The 15,588-nt window shown below is 41.7% G+C and overlaps 1 long non-coding RNA gene across 1 annotated transcript; it reads left to right on the top strand.

Annotated features, from left to right (window-relative positions):
- Positions 1-1,565: 1,565 nt before the first annotated feature.
- LOC140219411 (uncharacterized) lies at positions 1,566-15,059 on the top strand. Its single transcript, XR_011895658.1, has 4 exons — positions 1,566-1,661; positions 3,371-3,476; positions 5,982-6,051; positions 13,702-15,059. It is a non-coding gene; the product is annotated as an uncharacterized lncRNA (long non-coding RNA).
- The last annotated feature ends 529 nt before the right edge of the window (positions 15,060-15,588 follow it).

A 15,588-nucleotide genomic window follows, 5' to 3' on the forward strand; every position in this document is an offset into this window, starting at 1 on the left:
GGAAATGTCCCTACTTCCTGGGCGTGACGTCCTATTTCTAACGTCATTGTCAGCCCACCTCAGCTTGAGTCCCAGTGACTTCGTGTTTGCATGAGTTGCAGTGAGTGCCTCTAAGTTTGAATACGTGAACCCGTCATTTCCTGCGAGCGCTGTTTTGTCCGATGTGGTTTAGTGCGAGGCCGTGTGAGTACGGCTGCATTAAAATTAATCCATATTGTGTTTTACGTGCCAGAACCACGATACGCCTATGAAGAACTCCGCTTTTATTTTGAGTACCTTAGCATCTTTATTGGGCAGAAAAAGCACGGCACGGGGACGTTCTTGCAACAACTGCAAATCGAAGACACGACTGTCGTGCTGTTGGTTACTATATACTTTTCAAATTGATGGCATTGTATGGCTTACGATTGAAGTAGTTACGGGTCTGGCATTTCTATCTCGTAGAGGAGGAAAGATTGAGTGCCGGGGCGAGATGAGTTCAACATGGAAACTGGTCCTCTCGTTGAAACAGCTGCATTTATGTACATGTCACAGCCACCTTCAGGGACAATATTCACATTGTGGTACGTCGATGGTCTTGTTGGTAAAGCTTCATAGCTTTATTTCCCCTGACAGATGTATGAAATCATGGGGCAAGGTCCTGTCTTGCCGTAGCCGGCTGGTGTCGGCCGGAGAAATGGCATCCAAAGTGTCGCTAAGGCTCCGTAGTTGCAATTCGTTGCTAAAGAAGCGCAGCATTCCTCGTAAACAACGAAGACAGTTTTGTCTAAACCCAGTAACACAGCGCTTGGGTTCCGCATATAAGTATATATACATTTATGACTAGGCTTCAAGGCTGTGACATGAGATTCTATAATAGTATGTTTCTTTCCTGAATATTATATAATCTATCTTTTTTTTTTTTTTGCTCATGAACCAATCCGCTCTAGAGGTTTGGTTTGCCATGGTTGCTCTGGCCATCTGTTTTGATGCCGACATATTACGACTCCGGAGGCCTCCGCGGCTTGTTTGCAGTGGCGTCTGAGCTTAACATACGTTGATGCACAAATTCGCGAAATCATCGCACTAGCAACATGCAGTCATCAAAAGGTTTTTACGACTTGTCAAATTCACAATCAGTCATTCTACACTGTAAACACAAATGAGCCCATATGGGCGTTTTAACAGTTGATATGCCATTTTCCCCCCCTAGCTTAAAATGAGTACTCCCACGAGAAGAAGTAAAATAAGCTAGAACCATTATTATACCCCCGACCCCATTTGAAGGGGCATTGCGGTTGTAAAATGGGGGTTTTCAAGGAATAACGGTGGCGTAGGGGAAATTGAGATGAGCCAAACAGAGAAAAGAATAACTCAGCCATGACCAACAAGGCAGTCAGCCGCAGCGACAATTTCAGTAGGATTATTTCTGCAGTCAGATTCGAAATATCCCGCGCAATGTGTGTCGGCGCTGTTTTTCTGTTCGGAGTAGCCGCGCCTTGGTGCTGCAGAGGACGCCGAAGTCGGAACTACGCGCGGAGGAACACCAGCCTTCGGAGCGCGCGCGCGCGCGTTGAAAGCTGCGATCGAGCAGCTTTCAGCGACGGCCATTCGACCAGCGACGGCACATTCTTCTACCGTGGTTGATGTTTCTCACTGCTTTGAACCCCCAAGACTCCACGGTAAGTGACTTTGAACGATTATTACATGTTCTATGAGTGTGCATGTGTTCTAAGTGAGGAGACGCGCTGATATGACTTGTTGAAGGTCTCGATACAACATGGCGCGACAGTTGGCCGTCCAGAACCATTTTGCACGATCACTGTGTTTCTTCGAGCTTTGCCGTAATCGAAGCGACTTGAGTGCTCAGACTCAAGCGAGTGTACTTAAAAATTAGGATTTTATATAATGAGAGACTTTGCCGCGTCTTTAATTGGGCGGGTGTGAGCATTCGACATGATCCCCGAAGCGCAAGCCACTACCATAATAGTTACGTGCAGTGCGAGGTGAGCTAAACTTCGCCGCCTAACCGCGGCCTGAAAATGTGGCGGCTCGTTAAGGGCTTACTGCGGTGCGCGTGTGTGAGTGTTTGTACAGCGATCATTTGAGCGGGAACCAGCGGCGCTTCTTTGTGCGCGGTATCTGCTAGCTGGCGCGTACGTGGCGCCAATCCCCTAGCTCGTGCGATTGTGTGCAGTAGGTCGCCCACTTAGCGCGCATTGTGCAGATTTGCCAGTACGCTCCTTTCTATCGTCTGTGTCTCGTCGCGCCCACGTCGTTGATTGTGCAGGCAGTGCGCGACTGCGGCACGTAGCATGTAGAGCCTGCGCCCGTCGACTTTGGTCTACGGGCGTGAAATGTCGGCGGCGCGTTTGTGGTATTAAAAGCGTGTGGTGAGCTTCCAACGGCACTACGGGTCAACGCCACATGAGCTGCCGGTCAGAGTATAAGAACCTCTTTATTGTTAGCGTACTGCTTGCGGTAACAGGTGTCCTGCTTGGGTTCAGATTACTGGATACGCCGTCACTTGAACCTCGGCGGCCGGAGCAGGTGATTACCAGTGGCGCCGGCACCTCGGCGGGCAGAAAACGGTGCCCATGCCGTGACGAGATATATCAATTTACGCGATAGCATTGCCGGTGATAGGTGATACGGGCGCGTCGCTCCATGCCTGTGTTCTTTGCTGAGGCTGCCACTACGCCTGCGGTGCACTTACTACGCTATATCTATATAGTCGATGCTTGTGCGATGTTGTTATTCAACAGCTGGCGCTGTGCTCTGGATACCTGAACTTGTTTAATGTTTAATTACTTTGCTGCTGTGCCATTGCGTATTGGGTACAGATATTTAGTATTGAATTCTAGGTGCCAAATTCACACAAAGAAGTTGCGCTTTTCAACTCAGGATTATATCACACATCACAGCGTCATCCTATATTGCACGAGTATTATTAACAAAATTTCTGTTGCTGGTGAAAAAAAAAACAAAAGGCAGACCGATCAACCTGTAACCTGTATCTGTGAGAAAAATGTGCTTCAAGTCCGCCATTGTCTATAAAAAAAGGTACTACCTTGGTATTCAATGTCAGTAACACTCATAAGTTATGCATCCTTTTGTGTGAAATAATTTGTCTTAGAAGCCATTCATTGTAAGGGATCAGTAAACATCTCATAGCTTAAGTAGTGCATATGTGCATGAGTTGGGCAAAGGTATTGGTTTGTAAAGAGCAAAGCCATTAAGATATGAAATATTGGCAAGCTTAGTTTAACAATAAGCTGACGAATATACAAAACCTAATGTAGCAGCAGATGTTCTCCAAGATAAGCTTGTGACCAGCTTTTTTGTGTTCTGTGTGATCATTGTAGTGTCAAATTTTTCATTTTTATTTCAGGACTGCGGCTGCGGTCGTGTCATTGCCAACTGTGAGGATGAAGCAGCTTCATGGCCGGAGATCGGGCGCCTCCCATCAGTTTCCCTTTTCAGCAATAGAGGCCTTGGTATGCTCTTACCTAGAGTTTGCTTTTTTTACCCTGTATGTTTTGAGCGCAATGGCTAGTTTAGCGGCATTACTTAGAGTGATTGGTGTGACACCTGTCGCATAGGAGGTATGCAGGTTATCCCACGTAACTTTAGCAAACTTTTGAAAATATGAATATGCCACCTAGCTGCACAGAATCTATGTAATGTTGTTTCCTGTCTCTTGGAAATACTTGGATTTGCTGCATTTTGCCGAATTACCTAATTAGTCTTAATCAATTAATCAACTTCTCAAATGTAATTAGATAAAAAGTCTCAATTATAAAATTGTAGAGTAACGTGAAAATTTCCCAGTACAGCTATCTGTGGCTCAATATGTGCTACATAATGTGTTTTTAGAGCATGAAAGAAGCCTGAGAATCTAGCAAAGTGCCTTGAGTATGTTTCTGTGTGACAGCGCCTGTGTTGTGTTCTTCCTTCAGTCCTCGTCTTTTGCGCTGTACTAACAGTCGACCTCGAGTGGCCATTCCCGTGGCAGTCTTGCATGTATTGAGTGCTTGCCCTGTATAAGCATGTGTGTTTCCAGTAAGAAAAAAATACTGAAGGAGCCCAACGTGATGTATTTCAGGACAAGTGTATGGTGTAAATTACTATGTGACAATAAAATAAACTGAAACAAGACTTCACAGTAGAGGTATGCAGGTGTGTGCATTAGCATAATGACGAAAACCTCATGCAAGTTTAGAAAAATATTCATTAAGTTAGTTTCTGTCATTCTTCTCTGTCACATTATTATTGCAAAAATGTGCTCTCTAGTATTGCACGATTAAAAACACAGTTCAAACACATCATTTGCTGGAACCTTGACATTCATAGCAACATAGAGAGGAATGGTTAAAAATTTGCTTTGCTTCTCTGACCTTCATTTTAGGTCCTTCTCATGTTTGCTAAGCTTCTTAAACTATCATAGACACCTTCCAGGGTTTACAGGCAGCTTGAGCACATTGTGCCAGATTGTGGAGAAGCTGCAGAGGTCACAGTGTGTATAGTGGTGTCCGGTAAATGTAAGTTTATTGCAAGATGCATTATGCTCAGTACCAATTATATTAAGTTATAATTTTAGCAAAAGTCTCTGTTTTCCAGATATATATCAATGTGTCTCCAAAGAACTGCACTTTTTAAAAGAGTTGCTCATTCTCTGTCCACTGTTCGGTGTTGTTAAATGCATGTATGTTGGACAGCATAGTGCTTGGCCTTCAGCTGAAGGTAGTAGTGTAGGTAGTAGTGTAGAAAGTGGTAGCAGTAGTAGCTTTATGCATGTGCATAAAGCTGCAGTAAGCCAAATGTGAAAAGATAAGGGCTAATACGATACAGCCATGTAGCAAAATTTACACAAGCAAACTGTTTGATGCAATCCCTAGGAAAGTAAGCAAAAATATAAGAATGTGCTTATATGATAAACAGTACCTATGTTTCAGGCGCATGGCCTTCTACCACCATATTCCATAACAGTTCATTATTTAACACTTTAAAACTACTTGCCCTGTTTATGTCTAACTGCTCTAAATTTGAAAATTTTCATTGATTGCACTATGAAGGTTTTGGCCGTGGCTTAAGTTACTGCCAGAATTAAATTTATAGTTGTGGCCGTCCTATGTGTGATAACAAAAAAACATTTTGTAACCAGGTGACTGCTATGCAGTATGCTAATTGTGCGTATTACAACAGTCACTTATATTTTCATTGTAACCATGTATAAAGTATGTATGTACACATCTCGAAGCCATAGACTGTGTAATCTTAATTGGAGGTGTTATTGTGTGGAGTAGGTTTTTTTGTAAGCATTGTCTAGAATTTGCACTACATTGAGGTGTAGTGAAGCCAAGCGAAAAATATTAAGACAAAATGGCTAAAGTACATTCTTAAGAGTATTAAGCGCACTTAGGTGACTTTACATCATGTAGTAAAACAAGAATGGGAACTGAAGTGCTTAATTTTTGTTCATTATTACCATATGGCACCAACATGCAATGAAGACATAAGCGGAAGAGAAGTGAAGTGCACTAAAGGGCAACTCGCTCCTGATGGGAGCTACATTCACATCTACATGATGCATGCAATCTTTGAGTTATAGCAGCAGCTATCCACCACCTGTTCAGTTTGTTGCACATTTGTATTGTTTATGTACTAAGTCTGGCCCTGGAAGTGTTAGGCAGTGCCACTCGTGGCATTGGTGTTGCATGCAAGACATCCTTCTAACCACAGGTGTTATGTATTATGTAAACCTAAGTTCTTTTAAATTCATGTAACCCACAAAAGTTCCATTTGAAAGGATGTGCCATATTCGCCACCATTGCCATGAGTAGCACTGGCTGACAGTCACAGGGCGAGACGTTAATCATGCTCAGCTATTATGCAAAACTATTTTACATACAAATGTGGTAATTAGTATACATGCCGAAAGCCTCACAGAATAAAATTTTTTATTCGCATCTTACAACGATTGTTATTTTGCTTTAACTCAGGAGGCCTTTCTACCTGCGTTGCATCCTGTGGCTGGACCACTCCAACGATCTCGGCAGAATCGTTACACAGGTGTGATCTTTTATGATTCTCAGTACTGATATTTTGTAGTTTACGTTCGATGTAAATGCACAGATCAAATGAAAAACAGGTTAAAAGATGAGCTCACAGGCACTGTATCCAAATGTTTGTTAGGAAAGAAAATCTTTTTTACAAGTTGTCATTATAGCAACACTAGAGAGTGTGCACATCACACCACCAGTACCTAGCAAGCAACAGCATTATACCGTAGAAGAAGCCAAAACATCAGGCGAAAACCTGTACTAAACTAGGGACTGTATTAAGACGTTTTGGGGGCTTAAACTATTTCTTGGGTTACTCTGTCTAATTGCTTGAACTGAACTGACGTGTCCTGCAAAACAGTTTGCATTCGCATTTGATACAATCTGCAGCAAAATATGAACAAAGGGCTGCAATACTCTAAGGGCCTACTATTGAAGTTGCAACCAGTCTTCCCAGTGTACTGCAGCCTCAGGAAAATGAAATGTGGTACACTGCACCACATGCACTCGCAACAAATTTTAATCCATGGGCATCTGTACATTGTGCTTGTGCAGGACTGCGCAACTGGCTGTTTGTTCGTGACTGAAACAGCTACGTACATCAAGACTGTATTGGGAAGCCACCATCTTTTTCAGTCAGTGTAACAGTCCATAAACATATGGATTTCCATGAGCATTTTGTCTGCCACACTTTTCTTTCTCGTTTTTTTTTCACTCCAGCTTTGATGGCTGCAAGACACTTCAGGCTGGCTGAAGAGACAGTGGTAGCCTAGTAGGTGGCCTCGCAAAGTTGTTATTTTGATTTTTAAGAGCCAACTTGCTTTGGACAATGCTGAATAACACATCAAAAGGCACGGGATTATTGACAAGGTTAGAATGACTTTGAAAGAAGTTTGAGGCTTCTTTTTAACTCTGGTCTGTCTGCTGAGAGCAAATCATGTCAGCTTTTAATGAAGCAATGTTCAGGTTGGAAAGCTGCAAGGCTGTGTGGGTACTCAAACACCATCATTGCTTCATATAGCTGAAGTTGCTGTGACATCAAGGCAGAAGCAAATGACATGGCAAAGGAAAGGTTGGTTGACAAAGGACTCATTGGCAATTATGTAGGTTCAAGGGCTATTGCACTGAGTAAGAAAATGTGTTCCTGATACAGCGTGAACAGTGTTAATGCTGAAGAACAAACTGGCACCATCTCCCCAGTCCTACACAAGCACGTGCATAGAAAGGGATGCCTGTTGGCCTTGAGGGCCACCACTGGAGGGATCACCTGCTATCGCTATGACATAGAATGTGACATCAGATGACTATAGTTCACACCTTTGCTGCAGCTCGCTGGCTGGGCAATTGAAGCCTTGATTGTAAGGATGAAAAGTTTCAAACACAAGGTGGCAATTTAGTTGCCAACTCTTACAGCATGGTTCACTACTCAGTGCTGCAGTGCTGGACGTATCTGACCAAGCCTGGTGCGAGTTCTCATGAGTACCAATGTTCAAGCTGCCGCTAGAGTTCTCATGAGTACCCATGTTCAAGCTGCCGCTAGATACTTAGTTGATAAAGTCACTGAAAATGAAATTTGGTCATCAAAGGAGTCATGAAAACGATGCACACAAGGCTTGTAGCGTGCTTACTTGATATGACCTCAGTCAAGACACCCTGTGTAGAGATGCTGGCAAAAGTGCAGCAGAAGTGTGGATTGAGGGGACAAAAATATAAGCTGCTCAAGTTCCACATATAACAAACTGATAATAAATCGCCGTTCAGCAAGAACTCCGGCAAAAGGGGCAAGCTGCACTCCCCACAACGAATGCTATAAAAACAGTACTGTTATTGCAGCAAAATTGCCTATAGCTCTTTAGATAGCTTGATAGCTGGTAGCTGGTAGCTACTTGATGGTAGCACTTGATAGCTGGTATCACACAATGTTTTCTATGCCACGGAAATATTCCAGCACGTGGGGGCCACAATTCTCCTAGAGGCCAATACAGACACAGGTTGCCAGCAAGCATGGGCTAAAGATTTTTCCGTTTGCATTGATGTAGTCTACCACATTTTGTTTTCTTGGGCGCACAGTCACACTGGGGTAACAATTTTCTGCCTGAATATTCATCGCAGGGAGCACTGCATTCAGCTAAAGCGAGTTTTTTGTTCACACCTTGCCACAGATGCGGCAAGATGTAGACTTGACCCATTTTTCTAGGCACATTTGTTGGGTTCAAGAAAGAACACAGAGTAGCTTAAGAACTTTAATCCTTCTAGATTTAAGGCGTGGGGCCAGGTATTAACCATTGTTTTAAGAATTTTACCAAACCGGGAAAAATTCTTTCTTGAAAGTCTTCTCATATCAGCTTGATACAGTCCCTGGCTTAGTATGGGTGCATGTGCTGTGGCTTTGTTTTAGTCTGTTTAAAAGGTCGTTTTCCTTTTGAGTGTTCCAGTCGCAAAGAAATCACAAATATATTTTGATTTCAGGAACCCTTGTGACATTACACAATTCCTTTACATGTTGCAACCAAGCTTATTTTTTAAACACATGCCTTTCTTTCAGCATGAAAAAAACATCTTAGATGAAACAAGGCAAAAATGGCTGCTTATGCATTTGTACGATATTCCAACTGAGAGGGGTGAAAAGTAATAAAATGTTCTACTTTCATAATTTTTCTACCATGTGTACAACATTTCTTAATAGGCATGAAGCACATTCACTTTTATCACTAGCCTTTTACAGAAACAAAAAATGACAAACTGAGCTTTTAAGGGGGCCCTCAGAAGGGCCCAGTCCGTGCGTCTTCTTTTCTAGCGCCATGGCTGTGAGCGCAGCTGAGCACATCTGCAGCCTGCACACCCTGTTCTAGAGGTGATCTGCTGCGTGTGGAAAGACTAGACGTGCTGATATGGCGTGGTATTATGTGCACAGTCTTCCCACGTGTTTAGTACACGGGGTTGCATAATCTGTAGTTTTAGAGATGCATTGAAGTTTGAGACAGACAAAGCATTCGCCTCCACTGCCAGCACTTTTCATGATAGTGTCGTTCCACTGTGTGTGGCAGTATCAAAGAGGACAGGGTGGATGCGAAAGCAAGGCTGGGTTTGCTTCATGCTACCTATGTGAAGGTATCGTTAACACACCGTGAAACCGTATCTTTGGTCGCTGACTCTCAAATTCAAAATTTTTTTCTCATTCAGATTTGTGTTTTCTGACTGTGGCCCTTTCCTGGGGAAAACAATCCATTTGAAAATGTACTTATTTGACTAAACGGTCGAATCTGAGTACAACAAACCAAATTGCTGATTTTAGTGCATTCGTTATGTTGGGGTTCCTTTGTATATGACTCCAGAAAAAGCCGACCATTGTCTGCTCACACTCCGCCGCGCCCGCCCATATAGGAATAAACTTAATTTTGGTTGGCCACGATGCTTATTGGTGTAGTAGCTGTCGTGTGTCCACCCATACACATTTTGTTGGCTTCCCGAAAACCTCAAAGAACAGCTGTATTTTGCTTATGTGCATTCACTAATCAAATAAGTACATGTTTGCTAGAATCCCCATAATATTGAGTCAGCTGGTCTGCTTGAAAATGTTCAAAATATGGCAGTTAGATTTGTAATAGGAAGTCATACTAAAAGGCTTTGTATTACTGAGAGTAAGGGTAAGCTGCAATGGCAGGATTTAAAAGACTGGGAAATCTCTTCAGTTAAAATTATTTCAAGCATATGCTGTTCCAAACATGTAGAGATAGAGAAATTCATATCAGGCTATCATCATACCTCACAAGAAAGAGATTACACTAAAAAGGTTTATTAATTTCCTTTACTTATAGGTGATGCCTCACATTGTTTTTTCCTTGGACCAAAGGGGCTGCAAGGTTTTTCAGCCTGCAATTGTTTGCATAGTTTTCAAAGATAATTCCCTCCCTGCTTTGTGTGCTTGATTTGAATGTAAGTTACATTACACAGAATGTATACCCCCCCTGCAATGCCAGTACAGGCGAAGCAGGTACTAAATGAATAACCACGAAAGGATTTTAGAGCGAGCAAAAATGGCATGTGCAATAGATATGCGTAGATGTCCCGTTGGTGTTGCTGTCAAACAAGAAATTGGGATGTCGAGGAACTGAGCAAAGTAACTACATGTGTGCTTGCCAAACTATAGCTGTCATTTACACCTTGATTGTGACTTAGCTACCAAAAGAAGTTTTTTTTGTCTTGTTCTTTTTCTGTTAAAATGTACTTTTTTCTTTGTCTACTTTCGTTTGGGTTTTTGTAGCTATATCGTGCACATGTGACCAATAATGCCGTGTGGAAGTTAGTGGTTGTTGGTATTTCTCACTGCCTGTCGTTTGTTATATGTGTGTACAAAAGTCAATAGAGCACCAACCAGTATAAACCAGTGTGTTGAATTTGTTTTCTTGTTTTAGTACAAATGATCTGACTGGTTATGTGCCCAAATAAACAATTAGATTATGAAAACAAAGTTCATCAGAACATGTCATGCATTTTACTTATAATTACCCTATTTCAACTGCAGAACCCACATATTAAGGCATGTAGATTTAAGTAGAACAAGTCTTTTTGCAATCCTTAGTTCTGAATAGGTGAGAGCAGTGCTAAGGACACAAAGTGAGTCCACATAGATAAATGGCATGGTGCACTGTGCACTGACTAATAATTGATGTGTTTTTGCAACAGACAAGCAAATAAATATCCAGTAATGCCTTGTCAAAGGCACGAAAGCACATAAAGAGACAGGGGGTGGTCAGATACAAATGTGCCGTGGTTTCAGGTTTGTTAACAAGCATACCACTTTTCTGTAACTTCAGAGAACAGGGGCTGCGCTGACACATTAATCTTTTTTTTTCTTGTTATTTTGTGGGATTTGATTAGTTTCTGGGTTAATGGTTGCTGCTTTCGCTAACATGTTGCACTTATGAAATTTGGGCTGTCATCTGCACTGTTTACAGTGTATGTACTCTTATGGTCACATTATAGTGGTGCTTAATCGTGAAGGCTCTCATTCAAATATAAGCTTGTCTGGTCTACATATGCTTTCCTTCATGCCAAAGGGATAAGATATACTATGTTTGTGTCAGAAGGAAAGAAACTGAGACTGGTGCCTATTATTGCACATAAATCTATGCTTAGTTGCGTTAACATTTTTGCATAATTTCAACAACTTATTTAGTGCATTTCTGTAACATTCACACTCTTTCTTATCCACTTAGGTGTAAGGAATAAAGGCAAAAAAGTAAAGCATTGCAGTGGATTTAACTTAATGCTCTTGATTCTTGTTACCTTCTTGATAGCTTTTTTTACCCGCCGTGGTTGCTCAGTGGCTATGGTGTTGGGCTGCTGAGCACGAGGTCGCGGGATCAAATCCCGGCCACGGCGGCCGCATTTCGGTGGGGGCGAAATGCGAAAACACCCGTGTACTTAGATTTAGGTGCACGTTAAAGAACCCCAGGTGGTCGAAATTTCCGGAGTCCTCCACTACGGCGTGCCTCATAATCAGAAAGTGGTTTTGGCACGTAAAACCCCATAATTAAAATTGATAGCTTTTCTATTAGGAAGAGCATATGTACAAAAGCATGTTTTGACCAAATAGGCTGCTGTTTGGGAGGCTTTGCATGCACCACTATAACGGGACAAAAGCAGTGTGTGGCCATTTGGTTATATAAATTCTGGTGTAATGACACCACAAAAAGTAAACAAAGATATGTACGCACATGACACAAGCACCGGATCTCACTTCAAGCTTTAAAATAAGGAAGCAGGCAATATTTACTAACAGGTGGAGACATGATGTGATATCTGTTAAAAGAAATTCTTTATGCAGTGCAACTAATGGATCACTGATACATTCGTCATTCTTTTTAAATGTTGCAAGCCACAATTACCTTGCATGTTGTCAGGTCGTAATACCTGGCTACAACGCAAGTTTTGTGGAACAAAGGACCGCAGTCACATTCTTTGCAGTATTTAACATTGTGTGATGGAGGATTGTTTCACACGGATGACTCATACTCCCTCAATTTCCCTGATTTCGCATTAATAGAGCATCTCATCTGTCCAATGTAGGCACGGCCTTATGATGGCAGCAGACTACACAACGCTTGCGGCCTAGCTCACTAGATGCATATTGTGCTTCAACCACAACCAACCTTTTCCTTTTTTTGGCTTCTGCCTTTTATTACAGCACAAAACTCTCCTAACAAGGGCCTGAGAAAACAATGATTTGCGCAACTAAATTAGGAATGAATTTGGAATATAATGAATGAGATGAAGTAAAAAAGTGGTTGCAGTTGTTTCGTATGCATTTGTGATTTTCATGGGTAATTGTGTAGCTGGTCTCTACGGGCAAAAATTTTTTTTCTGTATGAAACATGTGATGAGAGATTTGCTCTGATGAGAAAAAAAGACAAGCCAGGAAAACAAATTAATTTGTTGCGTTCAGCACAATTTGCAGGCGGTGCACTGTGCAACGGAGGTTATGTACAGTCAGCCATTCCCATCCAGTCATGCTTGCATTGCATACACACATTGTATCAATTTGAGATTGCGGCTAACGAACTTTGTGTGGAATAACTCTCATTTGCACATAGTGATGCACTGCAAAATAGATTGGTTCGTTCCTTTGTTCATCAAAACTCGTAGCCAGAAATTATGAGCAGATGTACATAAGATAATTAAGCTTTGGCAGATTAGCACGAAAAGGACAAATGCATCAGTCATTCTCAGTTACATTGCACAAAGAACTTGTTTTTGAATTAATGACATCACTTCCTGTCACTATGTGATGTATATGATGTCTGTTTTCTTATTAAAGCGAGAGTTGAGGTTAGGCGCTTGTGTCCTGCATGTCTTTGTCTTCGTTTGCTTCTGCGGTGCCATTACACCAGAATAAGTCCATGACAGGAGCTGCCAGTCTATGCAGTTATACTGCATTGGGCTCAGTACGCCTGGCGGCCTGAATGTGACGAGTGAGATGTAGCAGTAAGAACTTCAGAAGGGTAGAATTTTGTGTCGGTGGTGCATATTACAGTATGGTGAAGCGCTATAGATGGAACAGTGTGAGGCGAGACAGATGGGAAAGTGCTACAGACAACTGTGAATGTTTACTGGAAAGTTTCGCTGCAGCGGGACAATGCATGCGTTATCCTGGTGCAGCAAAATTTGCCAATGTTCATAGTTGTCAGTAGCACTTGCCCATCTACATTACACTTCACCGTACACTAGTAGCAGTAACAACATAAACCAACTGACCCGAGCAATAATGAAAGTCCACAGAATTGCCAAATTGTAGGAGAAATGTTTCAGTGTAACACATGTTTCGTTAACTGACAAGCAAATGGCATACATGTCTGCGAACCGATGATCAGACGCATTTTTCATGCACATACATTATTTTGTACAACTGCTTCCTGCTTTGGTTTTTTATGGCTTTTAGGAAGCATTCCAAAGTACTTAACTGTTTGTCTGTTCTAAAATTGAATCTGTTCTCAGCCAGCACTATGTGGCATTACTGCATAAGTCCTTACTTCGTCAGTGTCCTTCGCACTGTTCCCAACTAAATATGAATAACCAAATAACCATGTTTTTATATTTTCAGATTATGAAGAAAATACTCTTAATATGTATTTCATTAGAAAAATTTTCTCAATTTTAGGAAGAAGTCTGGCTGGCCCCAAGCCTGGTGCAAAATGAAGAAATGGCACTCCACATCAATTCATGTTTACTTGTCGTCATAACCAGTCTGTTAGCTTAATTTTTGGTTCTTCCTATTGAATTCTCAAGAAAGGTACCAACTCTGTCATTCATTGAAAACAAATTTTTGCGCTTGGGGATGCAGCCATGCACAAAGCCTTTGAGCTCATTAATATCTTTATTTTTTAAAGAAAGTGCAGCTCCTGCGTGGAGCAATAGGTTGAATAAGATGAGGGTAAATGAAAAGATGGCGAAATTAGTCATCAACAGTTGTCAAACAAAGGAAGTCTCAAGCTGGAGGCAACATCTTTGCAAGAGAACCAAATGGCTCCAGCCTGAGACATTCGTTGTTCAACCTGGCAAGTCTCCTTCTCGAAATATTTCCTCTAGCCTGAGACCTATATCCATTCCACCACCCTTGACCAACAATACACCTATACATTTGGCAACCCATGGAAAGGTGGCAAATTCACATTCAAGGAAAGGGAATGTAGTGTGCACCCTAGAAGGTAGCATGAACAGTATTTTATTTACTTAATGAAATGCAGATTTGCTATCCAATTACTTTATTTTGATCCCCGTTTTATAATTGGACAGCATGGTTCCTCAGAGAGAATAATAATTCGAAGCTCACACAATTTTGCTCCTTTATGTCCGTTAAATCTGTCCTGGTTGCTACACTATCAGCCCTGTCTGCAATTGCATAGCAGTGTTTTGAGCATGCATCCAAATTCAAAAGAATAGTTAGGCTTCTACCTCAGAATGTTTGCTACTGTGTTGCAGCTCGAATTCTATGTCTAGGTGGTCACTGTGATGCCATGTGCTTTTTAAATAAGACCAATATGCTATTTGAAGGGCAATTAAATGCAATCTCAAATGACCTCAGCTCGGGGAATGACACAATTGGAGTTCAATGTGATAAGGAGGACTTGATTTCTGAAAACAAGGCACTTAAACGGGAGAAAGCATGACTAATTTCGTATAAAGATGCTGCTTTTGGATATGATCAGGGAAGGTACTTGTTCGTGGCTGCATTTGCAACATGTTACATTGCTGGCTTTATATATTACACTGGGTACAGTGAAATGTTGCTGCTTGCACAATATTCAACTAAACATGGTAGCCATGCTAATGTGTCCATGCAGAACACAACTCATCCACTATTATGGACTACAGTGGAATCTCGATAAACGAAAATCGCTTCGAAACTGCCGCTTAAATAGGACACCATCCTGATAATTGGTTGGCTCTCTGCAATGTCTCTCAGTAAATATAATGCCTGGTAAATGGAACCGATTTCCCTGGCACCTTGAGGCTCCATTTAAAGATCGTGTTTGGAATTTTCATAAATGTAGTCTTAAACAAAACCGCATTTCAGTGGGAGCGAAATGCAAAAGCACCCGTGTACTTAGACAGGTGCATGTTAAAGAACCCCAGGTTGTCCAAATTAATTCGGGGTTACTCGCTATGGCATGTGTCATAATCAGAAAGTGGGTTCTGGTTCGTAAAATACAATAATTTTTAATAGCTTGCTCAGAAATCCAGCACTAAATTATGTAGCTTGTTTGTATGATGAGTCCCAATTTCTTAATTTAGTACTTTGACATTTATCATATTTGTGTGCTAGTCCATGCAAAATACCACTGATCGGCCTCATTATACCAGCCACTGTTAATTAGGAATGGCTTAGTCAAGCAACTTAAACTTACAGCACAAACACCCAAGACGAACCACAAAAGGAAGATACGACACACACTGGTGCTAGCAACTTCTTTATTTCTTCGTCGTCGATGCAATATAAACCCTAGGCCACACTACCGCGCAGGCACTCAGATTACATTACAGAGAT

This window comes from Dermacentor andersoni, chromosome 7 (assembly GCF_023375885.2).
Source record: "Dermacentor andersoni chromosome 7, qqDerAnde1_hic_scaffold, whole genome shotgun sequence".
NCBI classification, from domain to species: Eukaryota; Metazoa; Arthropoda; class Arachnida; order Ixodida; family Ixodidae; genus Dermacentor; species Dermacentor andersoni.